The 13,452-nt window shown below is 32.1% G+C and overlaps 1 long non-coding RNA gene and 1 pseudogene across 1 annotated transcript; both read right to left on the bottom strand.

The window, feature by feature from the left end:
* Nucleotides 1-505: 505 nt before the first annotated feature.
* LOC130503182 (transcription factor PIL1-like) lies at nucleotides 506-2,741 on the bottom strand (annotated as a pseudogene).
* An 8,800-nt stretch (nucleotides 2,742-11,541) lies between these two features.
* Nucleotides 11,542-12,954, bottom strand: LOC130503181 (uncharacterized). Its single transcript, XR_008940681.1, has 3 exons — nucleotides 12,593-12,954; nucleotides 11,906-12,510; nucleotides 11,542-11,811 (listed from the first exon to the last, which is right to left on the bottom strand). It is a non-coding gene; the product is annotated as an uncharacterized LOC130503181 (long non-coding RNA).
* Nucleotides 12,955-13,452: the final 498 nt, after the last annotated feature.

Genomic DNA, 13,452 nt, shown 5'->3' with positions numbered 1-13,452 from the left:
AAAAATTACTCATAATCCTTCTGAACCCAAAATATTACAAACCACCCGACTATGGGATCAAATTTTTTGTTAAAGGAAACAACATGAAGTTCATTCGAAGTCTTCGCAGCATATCAACGCTATAGCTCTTTAATATAGAAACAATTATTTAGTTTTAAATATATCTTATCACATATAATCTCTCTATACATAAAAACTTAAAACAGAAACCCCAAAATCATACAAAAAATAATAACATGGATCACAAGTAAAGAATATCCCGCCCGTAGGGCGGGCCGACTCTAGTATTTCATATAATGTAGTTCGTTTACATTACCATGCAAATGTTTTGTGTTGCAAGTGTTGCATTCTATGATTCACGTAAATTACGTAATAACTTAATAGTTGCGATAGAACATTTGGGAATAGTCGGATTCAATTTCAATTAGTCCAAGACCCAAAGCCCATAAATCCAGAAACAACAACACAAAGTAGGCTATATTTGGAACGATCAGTGGAGCGATAATCAATAACCATTGCTTCCTCTGAGTTGCATTGCATCTTCTAAGTTTGATGTCGATGCAAACTTTGAAAATGGAGTAAAGGAGGTAGAATGAGTCTCAGAAAAACAAGAAGGCACAACGAATTGCTGAGAGCAACTTTCCAGTGGAGAAAAGATGGGAGAGTTTGGGATTAGTCCTGTGGGGTGATTAAGAAAGGTTCTTAGCATCTGCGATGATGCATCGTTAATCCACGGAAAACAACCGGTTCCTTGCACATTCATAGGAAGAAATGGTTGTACTGATGTTGTTGTTGTTGCTGTGCCCATATGCATTCCTAGACCCATGGGAGAGTAATGACCCATTGGCAACATCGAACTCGTAGATGATATCATTCCATTTCCCATACTCATCATCTATAAACGATCATTAGAACATGTTAAGAATACTATATGTAAATAAGTTCCGTAAAATATATAACTAAACTTTTGATTCATTAGTGTTCACTGTTCACCATCATTAATTTTTAAAGATGAAACCAGCTTCTAGTGATTTAATCGAGAATTATTTTTACATCTTATAGGTAAATTGGTAAACGAAATTTTTTGATAAGAAAAGCACTTCACACTCTATCTTATTTTAAAAAAACATTACATTTGACCTAAGCTTTGATCATATGTAATATTACATAAATGTCATCGATAATTAATAAAAATAAAGAACTCGTTAAAGGTAATTATGTAAATAATATTATATTACTAATCATTTTTCTAAACAATATAATAATTAATCTTGTGTCTAAACAATATAATAATCAAACTTGTGTCCAAACAATATAAACAATTTAAACACTCAAAAATTATGAAAACTAACTGTTTGCAGGTTGAACTACTACAATATTTAATATAAAGTAAATTAATTAACAGATTAGTCTATTTTATTTTCATATATATGAAACCCATTCATTTAAAAATATATTTGAATATAAAGTTAAATATTTTATAAGAATATATATTTTATTAAAACAGAAACATTTGATTGGACCTAAGCTTTAATCATATCAGCATAATATTACATAAATGTCAATGATAATTAATTAATAAACAATTAACACGTAAGTCATAATAATAATTCTCAGTTGTTTTGTGTAGATAAAAGTCCATGGTTTTTCACTGAAATTAATGTATTATTTTGAGTACCTGAACTTGAAGTTGAAGGGTCCTCATGTATTTGATAGCCTCATCCAGCAATGATACCTTGTCATCCTATAAACAATTAAACATATTCAGAAATCTCCACAAAGAGATTAACTCTCTGAATTACTCTTTCATGTGATTTAAACCTTGTAAACGTTAGGTAGTAGATCCTGCAAAGCACGCATTTTCTTGCTGATCTCGTTTCTTCGCTTCTGTTTCACGAATCGCTGCCATTAGTTAGATTCCATTTTCATTCATACATTTTTAAATTTTTGTTAAGGTGAAATTTAATGTGATGAGAGTGTCTATGAAGTTATAAACTCACTCTTTCGGATAACTTATGGCTTTCTGTGCTTCGTTTTCTCTTAGCCACAGTCTTTCTTGTTGTCGCAGTAACTCGTATCCTCGCATCATCTGATCCATTATCCGACTGCATAGCAAGAAAGATAAGAATAAATAACGATCCACCATGTGTGAAAGAATTAACACCAGAATTAATCTAACTAGATATCAAATTAAATCTTACATTACGTAAATAAGTTGATTCTTCTTCTTCCATGTCACCATACTTTCTCTTTTTTAAAGAACAACAATTTAGATCTTTTGAAGTTCCTCTAGATGAAGACACAATATACAATTCCGTGGATCTTCCAACAGCTACAGATTGCTCATCAGGAGGGGCTGTGGTAACTTCAATATTCTTTAAACCTTTCAAAGAATCATTCATTAATTTTGATGACTCAGAACGTGTGTTCCTTTACCAGACATTTCTCTCAAATTCGTTCTTGGATGGCTTAATCTTCTTCTTCTTATTATTATTGTTATCATTCGTTTGTTCATCCGTTTCTTCATCTTGTTGTGGGTGCTGAGGCTCCCTCCCAGGAACAACTTGGGAGTCTCCAAGATTCTTGATGTTTTTCTTGAAATCCTCATCATACTCGGTCTCATAAAAATCCAAGAGAGACTGGGTACGTTGATTCTGAAAATAACCGTTGTTGTTAGGTCTTCGACTCTTTGCAAAAATCTGGCCATTTTCACAAACCAGTTCCATATAATCTTGATCGCTTAATCTACAAAAAGGGAGTCATGTCTATTAAAACATCACTTCACTATGTGCATTTACATATATACGTGTGATATGGATATGAAAAGAATTGTAGATGGAACATAAGAACTTACTTTGGTTTGAAGCTCGATGATGGGGAAATTACGTTTGGTTGGGATAATGATGCATATGGAGTTTTTCCCATTGAAGCAAACTGAAGAAAGTTTGTTTCCAGAATTATGAATCGTAGAATGGGATAGATTGGGAATTCACACGTTGGTCTTTTTTCTTGTGGTTCATGAAGAGGTATGCTCCAGTCCGTACTTGCAACCTTTTTGTAAACTGTAATTTTGATAAATAAAAAAGCTTCAGTATTACAAAAAAAAAGAAGCATTCAATGTTACAAAAAAGAAGAATTCATTTTTGTTACTAAAAATAGTAGTGTTGTCGTTATTTAATCATTGAGTTCGACTATTAAATTTTTTATTTACCGAAATTATGGTGTAAAGTGAAGGTACATTTGTTCTGCTTGTTACATGAGATTTCACATTCTTTATAATTATAAAAAAATCATAATAATAAGAGTTTGGAATTTTTACCGGACATTTTAGTTAATTAATGAATATCACTTTCACTTATTTTCAGTTTTTTAGTAATATTATTGGAATTAGTGTCTAAGAAGATTTATCATACTATAACTTTATAAGGCTATAAATGTGGAGTGCATCTAGTTCCGTTTCCTCGACCTCGTATAGTATGGGAGAAGACAAAAATGTCGGGGCGATAATGAAATATACAAAAGAAGACTCCGAGAGAGACAACCTTGTGAGTTATGGCCAACTTCTCTTCTCCACCGCCCAATTTTTCTCTGCTTCAAAAATAATTAGAAAAACTAGATTTTGATCCGCGCTTCGAAAGCGCGGATTTATTTTTCGGTATTAAAAGAATTCATTTTATATGAATTTTTACATAAGATATTGTATAGTTATGAACATATTTATCCGGAAACAAAAAATCGGAAAACCTAAACTAAAACCAAACCGAGTTTCATAAATAACCAAATAGATCATTAATTATCTCTAGAACCAGAAAACCAAAAACTTACCCATAATCAAACCGGAAAATGAATGACTACATGAATTTTTAAAATAAAATTATATACCTACAAATATTAATTATATTTAATTTAAAATAAAAAATAACCTAAGAATATAATTTATAAACTGAAATACTCAAAAAATCGAAGTACCTAAATATTTTTATCCGAAATTGAAAAATGATATCTATGAATGCTAAGGTCTGTTATAAGGTTGGTTTACTCATCGATGTTTGCAAATTTAAGACGGTTTTATAGTATAAGAAACATGGGTTAGGGTTTGTAAATACTCCGGTCATATATAGTTCTTATTGCATGGTCCATAACCACTAAAAATTTGAAGTCGTAATGTTTAGATTATTATATTTTTCATATTTATAACTATCACGATTAAGCTATACGATTTTTTAGATAGGGTCCTTTTAGTTTAATTGTTTTTATTTTTGAAACAGGCTAATTGGTTATACTGTATATAGTTTGTCAGTGTGTATTTTCTTGTACGCAGGGTATAAGCAGTGATTTATAGATAGTTTAATTAAGGCCCAATATGTTAACATAGTAATAATGGAATTGATTTAAAAGGCAACAAACAAAAATGAATTTATTAACATATTATAGGATATAATTTGGTTGCTATAATAAAGGTTAGTTAGTTATAATATTTGGTTGTATTTAATAGGTAGAACTAAAAATGAAAGGGTCCAAACAACTTGCATAAGTCGATTTTTCAAGATTGCTTCTTTTTTAATAGTATCGATAAAGCCAAATCTACAAAATGTTATATGTCACCATCCAAATGATAAGATAATATTCAATCTTGCTTTAGATAATTTATTTAAGAATTTTTTTTATAACCATGGTCAACTTCTATGTAGAGAACAAATTTATACATTAATTAAAAACTGTATTCGATTCTGATTCAAAAATATGTAATTTATAAAGCAATATCGAACTGTAATATATATAGTGTGGATTTTAAAATGAATCTAGTTCATTTCCTTGCATAGTTTGTTTAGAGTGATAATTTATAATTTGAATTATTAAATTCTTACTTAGTTTTTATTATAATTTTAGATTTTTAATTAATTAAAGGTTTTCCTATGATTAAAATTTCAAGAAACAAATCACACTTCTCAATTTTCAAAAAAAAAAAAAGAGAAAAGAAGACACACTACACTTTCATTTTAAAAGGGACAAACTCGTCAATATTTTTTAATTTTTATTGTAAAAATATATTAAAATTTCAAAATACTGTTTATTAGTTAATAAAAAGATTAAATTGCTCTACATCCTAACCTTATCTCAATCTCCTAAATAAATCATAATCACTAAAATACATTCTTTTTAATGTATTTCTCATTTTAAAAAGTTATGATTTGCAAATATACGATACTTTTTCATGGCATATAACGGTGGACCATGCAAATATATAACCGGACCACAAAATCGCTTCCACGATGCTCCAACAATAATGCCACTAATTTTTTTTAAAATAAATATATTAAATCAATCCAAAAAGGAAAATCAGATTCGGTTACAAGCTCTATTTGAACAAAAGCTCATAAATCAATCTATTACATTCTAGTTTCGTCCACCCACTAAATCCGGCACGTTCCACTAGTCCGATTTTCGAAATCCTTAAGAATCGGTTACTATTCTCAACCATTAACGATGGTCTTAGGAAGGTGAGGTTCTCCTCATTTCTTCGGATGTCGGAATTTCCTTTGTCGTCTCCAGAGTAGCTAGCTTCCAATGAACGCTTCGAGACATTGTTACCATCACTGTCAGTGACGCACCTGACGAACTAAGAAGTGGAGAACCAAGAACCTTACCGAGAGAGTACTCGAGAGCCCAACAGGTACACACTTCCAAGATGCCATAAACCGAACAAAGGCGGATTGATATCACAGCCACCACCAATCCTTTGAGCCTCATGAAACCTGCAAGGAAAATCAAGACCACCACCACACTAGAGCAAGAGTTCTGTAACGGCGCTGGGATGTGGTCTAAGATCAAGCGACGACACGGAGGTGACCAATGACTCCCCGAGAGCCACCTCCACACTTGTGGTCGCCGAGAACCGGAAACCAAAACCAAGCTGAGAAAATCTATTGCCGGTGTCGACGGAAGCAGAGAAATGAAGAAGCGCAATGAGACCAATAACTCGGAGAAATAAGCGGCCACTTAAACCCGAGAGAGAAAGGATAAGCAGCCGTGACTAAGAGGCCCAAGATGATGTCGGAAACAAGACAGTCTCCGAAAGACATGGACGACCGCCGGAATCCACCGCTAAGCAATGGATATAACTCTCCTGGAACCACGACGAGAGGCTGGACAGAAACCAGGTGCAATCTCCGCCTGCACAGCCTGGCTCAAACCTCATCTCCGGCTCAAAAGAAACCAGACTCACCTAACAATCGAGAAGAAGGGCAGTCCGCTCCGACACCAAAACAGGAGCCACACCTAGACCCGAGAGAAGATCGATTTCCATAACTGAAGCACAGCAGGGACCACCGCGACCAGAGTAGAAACCAAACTGGACAACCTAGCCAAACGACGATGATAAACGAACCAGATCTGAGCGAGAAAATAGATCTAGTCCCAACTCTAAACGCCGACCACTCACGAGCCACCGCTGCTACTACCGTGCCGGAACAACCAAAAAGAGCACAGATCTAACCCGATAGACGAACCTCGCGCTTGGTCGACCGTCGGACAGATCTCACCAACTCAGAAGCTCTAGCAAGGCGGAGAGACCGACATGGACAAGAGAGAGGCAAAAGAAAACGAGGAAGAAGAGAGGAAGGGGGGACCCGCCGGAGCCGGACACTCAAGCAACGCTCTAACGCGCGCACTCAACACCGGTCCGGAGGAAGCGAAATCGTCTTTCTTGTCGTCTGTAGAGAAGTTTCAAAGCGGTGCGTTTCAGGATGCCACTAATTTTTTAATTATGTTTGCATTTTATTTCTGTTAATCTAGAGACTGAGGACCAATATCAAGTTTATTCTATTCCTAGTTTACATGAAGCAGTTATATGCAAAGACAAAGAGAAGAAAAATGAAAGCTGAAGTTCAAAAAAAAAAGGAGAAAAGAAAAATCGTCCAACAGAAAATCAGAACTAATTAATAAGCATTTTCTATATTCTTATGTTTTTTTTTGCTAACTTTTGGTTCTATATTCTTATGTTGGTATAACTAAACCGTCCCAACAGGTAACATTACAGGTTATACCGATCGGAAACATTTTTTATCGGAAACATTATGATTAGAGATGGCAATCATGGACCTGGCCCGTAAAGAACTGTCGCAGGATGGGATTGGGCCGGGTTTTTTTAAGCCTACAAATTTGTGGGCCTCGCGGAATGGATTGTTGCGGGACTGGACCTTTTGCGGGATGGGACAAAGCGGGTCAAGCGGGATTACAAGGACCCACGTTTTTTTTTTCATTTCATGTTTTACCTTAAAAATGTGAGAGATCGAATAAGAAAAATGTGATTCGTGTGACTTTTCCCGAGGAAATGAAGGGAGCTACGGCAATGACGATTCCAGCTCCGGATTACGATTCAAGCTCTGATGATGACGATTTGAGCTTCAGTGATTCTTTTATTAAAATAAATATACTATATTTATTAAAATATGAAGAACCCGAACCATGATTTTGGAATCAATTACATTTTTGATTTAGCGTAACTCGTTTCTATCCCGACTCACTAAACTTTCCTTACACAAACTTAACCGGCGCGGTCTGCTTAACAGTCAAGATATACGAGGAATTGATACCGTTCTCAACCAGAGAATACCCAGTCCAAGGAACTGGTACTGTTTTCATGTTTAAGTTGCTTGATTTTTTTTCCAGTACTATGAATTGGTATTTTGCTTTATTACAGTTTTGGATTTCTTGCCTTTTAATTTGTTTTCAGTACTATGAACACGGTTTTTTTTTTTTGCTAAATTATACAGTACTATGAACTGTTGTTATTTTTAAATTAAATTTGGTTAAGACAACATGAACCATATTAAACTATGATAAAAAAACTAACGAAACTAAGCTATCATTTGTGTTATGGACCTTTTGTGTCATAGACAAACGTGAATAGGTTATCTAGTGGTGAGTAGTTAGTCTGATCTTAACGTTTGGCTCATGACATAAATGATAGTTCATAACACATAACTCATGGTTCTCTCATCTTCTTTCGTTCCCTCATTACATCAATGTGCTGATCATGTAGCAAAAGTAAGCTATTGTTTGTGTTATGGTTCTTCATTTTTTCTAATATTGATTGTTTATGTTATGGGGCAGGACGAACCCGCTGCGGGACGGAAGAGGACGGATAAATTTGTTTGACATCCTTAATTATGACAATCCCCTTTCTATTATTTGAGGAGATCACTTTCAAAATAAATCTTTTGTTCATATGTTTATTACATGTGTGTCATTTCCTATGTGGCAACTCCACACTTCACCTTACACAATTTTTTCAAAAGCCCATCCTTACTTAAAATATTTACCTTTCATGCCACTCTAATGGACAAATGTTATATGCCTCATATTTAATGCATGTTATTTATATCTACGAAATGTGCACTCATATTTTCCAAAAATACGTTGATCATGATTTTATAATTCGACAACTATATTTTATATACCTCATATTGGTAGACTTGGTAATACTACATCGCTAAACTATAATAATAAGCAAAGTAATACTACATTTTATATGCCTCATATAAACTACATTTTATATGCCTCATATTTTTATGTTTATTATATTTTATGTTTGTTATAACCAAAGGATGAGACAAAGTATTATATTTACGTGATACTAACATAATTTATACTTTATTTATATTTTATGTTTATCATAATTTTAATAATTTTTATGATACAATATTGTAATCCATAATTTCTACTACACCCATGTGGATAAGTAATCCAATGACAAAATATTATATTAAAGTGATAGATGATACTAACATAATTTATATTTTATTTATATTTTATGTTTACTATAAACTATGATAAAATATTTTGCCTGAAGATTCGATATAATGCTCATAGTTATAATACTTACAGTTAAGTTATAGTTATAATATAATGCTCACAGGTTATCATCTAGATAAATATAATGCTCATAGTTATAATATACTAGAAAATTGGATTTAAACTATATAAATTGATTTTGAATTAACATAGGAAAGTATAATTTAAAAAAAAATATTTTATAAAAAAAAATATTTTATTTAATTGTAAATATGTAGAAGTATAATTTAGTTGTATATATAAATTTAAAAATAAGAAATATATATTTATTTGGGTTTCTGATGAATTTTAAATTAATGGACCTTTTATAAAGTGAATAATGATATATATAAGTTATTTATGAGAATATATTCAGATATAAATAAGATTTTCTTAATAGTAATTATACTTAATTTGTCATAAGTTTTGTGACTAAAATAGGAAAAAAATCATTGAATGTTTGGAAAAAAAAATTCAATGTTCGCCGTGATTGATCATTTTATTATATGATGCGTCAATTAGAGGTTGACTGAGCTAATAAATTGATTATCACAAGATACATTTTCTTTCTATAATTTTTTTAAATAATTATGCATAATCAATTAACATTTATTATTTATTAATCTACATTTCCTTTCTATCCAAATTCCTAATAATTATCCGATCGATTAACATTTATGAGAACTTGATTTTAAGAGTTAAAATTTTAATTTAGTCAGAAACCATCCCCATGAACTTAACCCCTATAGACACTACTACCTTAAACCCTATAAAACATTTGTTTTATATGTTTTCAAATACAAAATGTAAATGTTAATAGACAAAATTATTAACTGATAGTACATAAGGAAGTCCATAATACGTTCATGCATACCTTTAACTTAAGGACCAATGTTTTGTAATTGACAAATCTTTATAAATGTTAATTGAAAAATGATTAGATCAGTTCATGAATTTTTGAAATTATAAAGAATTAATGCCATTTATGTCTTCATTCATTACAAATACACTTAATGTATGCTAACTTATATGAAATATTATGCTAATTATTGTATGCTAAATTTCTTCCAATTCCTTAATTTTTGCAGTAAGACTTTTTTATTACGAAATTAACATAAATGCTGAAAACATTAAATTTGGAAATTTATACAATTCTTTCCGTTTAAGTTTAAAGTCAAATATCATACTCTTTATGATTCATAAATGATACATGACATTTTTAGGGACTGAAGAATATATAAAAAATCCATTAGTATGGTCTTCTATAAAATTTTGGTACGTGACTTTTATTTTGATTAATATTTTCTTGTACTTTATGGGACATGTGAAATTTATGATTGTGCCTTTGACAATATAAACTTGATTATAGGCCTACTTGATTATATTGTAAAATAAAAATATCGTATATAAAAATGTTAAACGCAATCTTGAGTGATTGTAAAATACATTCAAAAACGAATAACATGTTATATTTCTTTCAAGGACTAAACTTTTGCAACGAAATTTTTTTATTACGAAATTAACATAAATGGTGATAGATATTAAATTTAAAATTTATATAATTTTTTCCGGGTTAAGTTCGAAGTCAAATATCATTTTTAATATGTAAATTTATATAATTGTTGATAGAATATTTTCATTCAAAAAAATTGTTGACAGGATATTTGCCAATTACAATCCATCAGTTCGAATTCTTTGAGATTTGAGTCACTCGAGTCAGCTTCTAATCTTTTTAGATATTAGGATTGAGCTTATTTAACCAAATCTATATATCTTAAGTGATGAAAAGAGAGTTCGAATCTAACAACCGAACCGTAGCTTTTTATCTTGTGGCCTCTCGAAACGTGTTAGTAAAAATACGCTTTTTGAAACAAAAGATAAATTAAAAGAGTCATTATTGCTTTTACATTTTTAATATCTATAGATTAAAATTTATAATTTCTTTTAATATATTCACTCCGTGCAGGGCGCGGGTATCACCTAGTGGATAATAGTAAAGAGGTTTAAAAATTTCGGCCTAGCAAATATACATTTTTAAATCGATTGGATCATTGGAAACATTACGTTAACAGTAAATACTAAATACTCCTTTAAAATTCCACTTTATGATTTTTAACAGTATGATGTGTTGTGTGACTTATTACGAGAGAGAAGAAGGCCCACGTGAGTTGGAAAGAACATTCACGCCATGAAGACATGGATTCATGCCTCATATTAGAGCATTTCCATTGAAGACTCAAAGGAAAGGTTCACACGGTTTTCGAAAAAAAAAAATTAAAATATTACAAAAATTTAAATCTGTCTCTTGGAAGTTCAGTGCAGTGAACCCGTCTCGTCACTGTAGCACATGCCTCACGATACGTGGTGGTCTGCGATTGGTCCGAATAAATTTTTTTTTTAATATAAAAGTCAAACGAGAAAAAAAAAATATTAAAGTAATGAAAAAATGAGAGATTCACAGAGTATCATTGATGGAGATGATCTTAAGGAATGGTCCCATAGTAAAAAGCAATTTAAATGGGCCCACAAATGGATTTATGGCCACCTTCACGTGGACTTCACGTGATGCCGCGTGATTCATACCATTCTGTGTTATTCTGTCTCCCGCGCACCTTCTTTCAGGGCTACTACTACTTCGTTGTTTTGTGATATTTTTTTTTTTTGACTAAAATTTGTTTTCTGATATTTCCATCGCTACAGATTTGATTCGATGGTTACTGAATTATATTACCAATATTTTCTTTGTTTGAGCAAATTGTTCAGTTTGGTTTTACTTTCCATACCGATATTATGTATGAAAATACATGTAAACAAATAGAAACGTATAGTTGATATTAGTTTGTTTTGGTTCTGTTTGCTCCCTCCAATATTCTTACGTGTGATTTCTTTTATGAGAGTAGGGTCTCAATCTAACACACCATCCTTAAACATTCTGCCACAATCATCTTCAGCTGCCCCCATTTTTTCTCTTGCAGACTATTAAAAGCAAAAGACACCATTTTACGATAATACTTGAAAATGTTGATTTAATTTTAGAATTTGCGATTCTTAAAGAGAGAACAAGAATTACCTCGTTGACATAAGTGATTCGTTTTGTTGCATTGTCCAGCTTTGTCTCGATGCCTCCTTCAAAATGTGCCATGAGTTTTTGGTGTGATGTTCCCGTAAACAAGAGAGTTTAGGCAAGATTTGTCCTCCTGGAATATCAAAAGTTTCTTGCCAAAAAAAAATCTAACCTTGATAGGTTTCATAGCAGTTCCAATGTTAAGATTCCTTACAGTAAAGAGCAAATATTATTAAAGTGGACATACTTTGCTTCTTTATGGTTCCTTTCAACTCTTAATGGTTTGCTTCAAGTTCTTCAATACTACTATGGAAATCTTCCAGATGATGGCGGAAATTGACATTCTCCAACTCTAGATGTATCTCCTCGGAGACTGATGCTATAACTTCTGATGACTTCCTTTTAGTTGCAGATTTCAGTTTTTTTCTCAAAGTTTTGAAGAGCAGAGCAAACAATGCAACAGCCCAGCGACATTGTGAGTAATCAAATCAAGACAGGAGAGAAGCTACAAGGTAGAAACGTAACATCAGTTATATCTACAAGAGACCTTCCCAAGCCTTCATCTTTCTCCGTCTCTGAAAATTGCTGGAAGGAATCAATTTTATGTATCTCTGCTCAGTTTCCAGGACAAAACAAATGAGGATGTATGTAGTATAAAAAGCCAACAAAATGACATACAGATGAGTATTATACCTTTGGAAAAAAAACAATGTAGGACTCAACGCGACACGTTTATTGCCCTTAAGATTAGAGTTCCTTTTAGCTGAGCTAAAGCATGGCTTAGATTTGTCATTGCTCCAGTTAGCAGTTTCTCTTTCTTCGGGACCTGAATCAGAAGATCAATAAAATAAGTAAAAGAAGAAAATAAGATCATCTAGTTTGTATATGGTCTAGGATACTGTTGCAATGGCCCAACGCTGGTGAGTCTTCTCTTGATCCATCTGAACTTTCATCATCAGACGATGGATCAAGAAATAAATAAGGAAACACAAAAGTGGAAGAAGAAATATGTAAAGTCAAGCATGCATAGGTCTTAAGTGAAGTGGCAAACTGGATTATTTTTGTTTTGCAAATGGTTTTACAAAACGTAACGCCTCTATTTCAATTGCGTTTGTGTAACGCTGGACCCTCATCGTTCAATTTAGCCGAAACCATGTGTCATACATCTATTGGGATTTCTCTATTTTTGGTCTATTACTTTATTGATTGATTTCACAAAGAGTTAAAAACTTAAATAAATTATACTACAGTTTATATATTTATACCTCGAGCATTCTTATTTGTTTTAATATGTAAATAAATTGCGAAGATGGTCCAAGTAATAAATGTCTAGGTTTCTTTCGGATCCCAATTCCAATATGAACCCCACGTTTCATTAGCCCATACAGCTCCTGAAAGAATGCCAACGGTTAAAAAGATAAATCCGAGACTAATAATACGAAAAACTCCAATAATCTAATTGTTCAATCAATTGATACCTATAATAATTTCTAGAAAAACTAAAATTAATGTTTTGTTGTAGTAAAATAGAATTTCTTTCGTTTATGTAGTAA

This window comes from Raphanus sativus, unplaced genomic scaffold (assembly GCF_000801105.2).
Source record: "Raphanus sativus cultivar WK10039 unplaced genomic scaffold, ASM80110v3 Scaffold0848, whole genome shotgun sequence".
Taxonomy (NCBI): Eukaryota; Viridiplantae; Streptophyta; class Magnoliopsida; order Brassicales; family Brassicaceae; genus Raphanus; species Raphanus sativus.
Note: the sequence above shows the minus strand (reverse complement) of the source record. Positions and strands in the feature narration are given on the sequence as shown.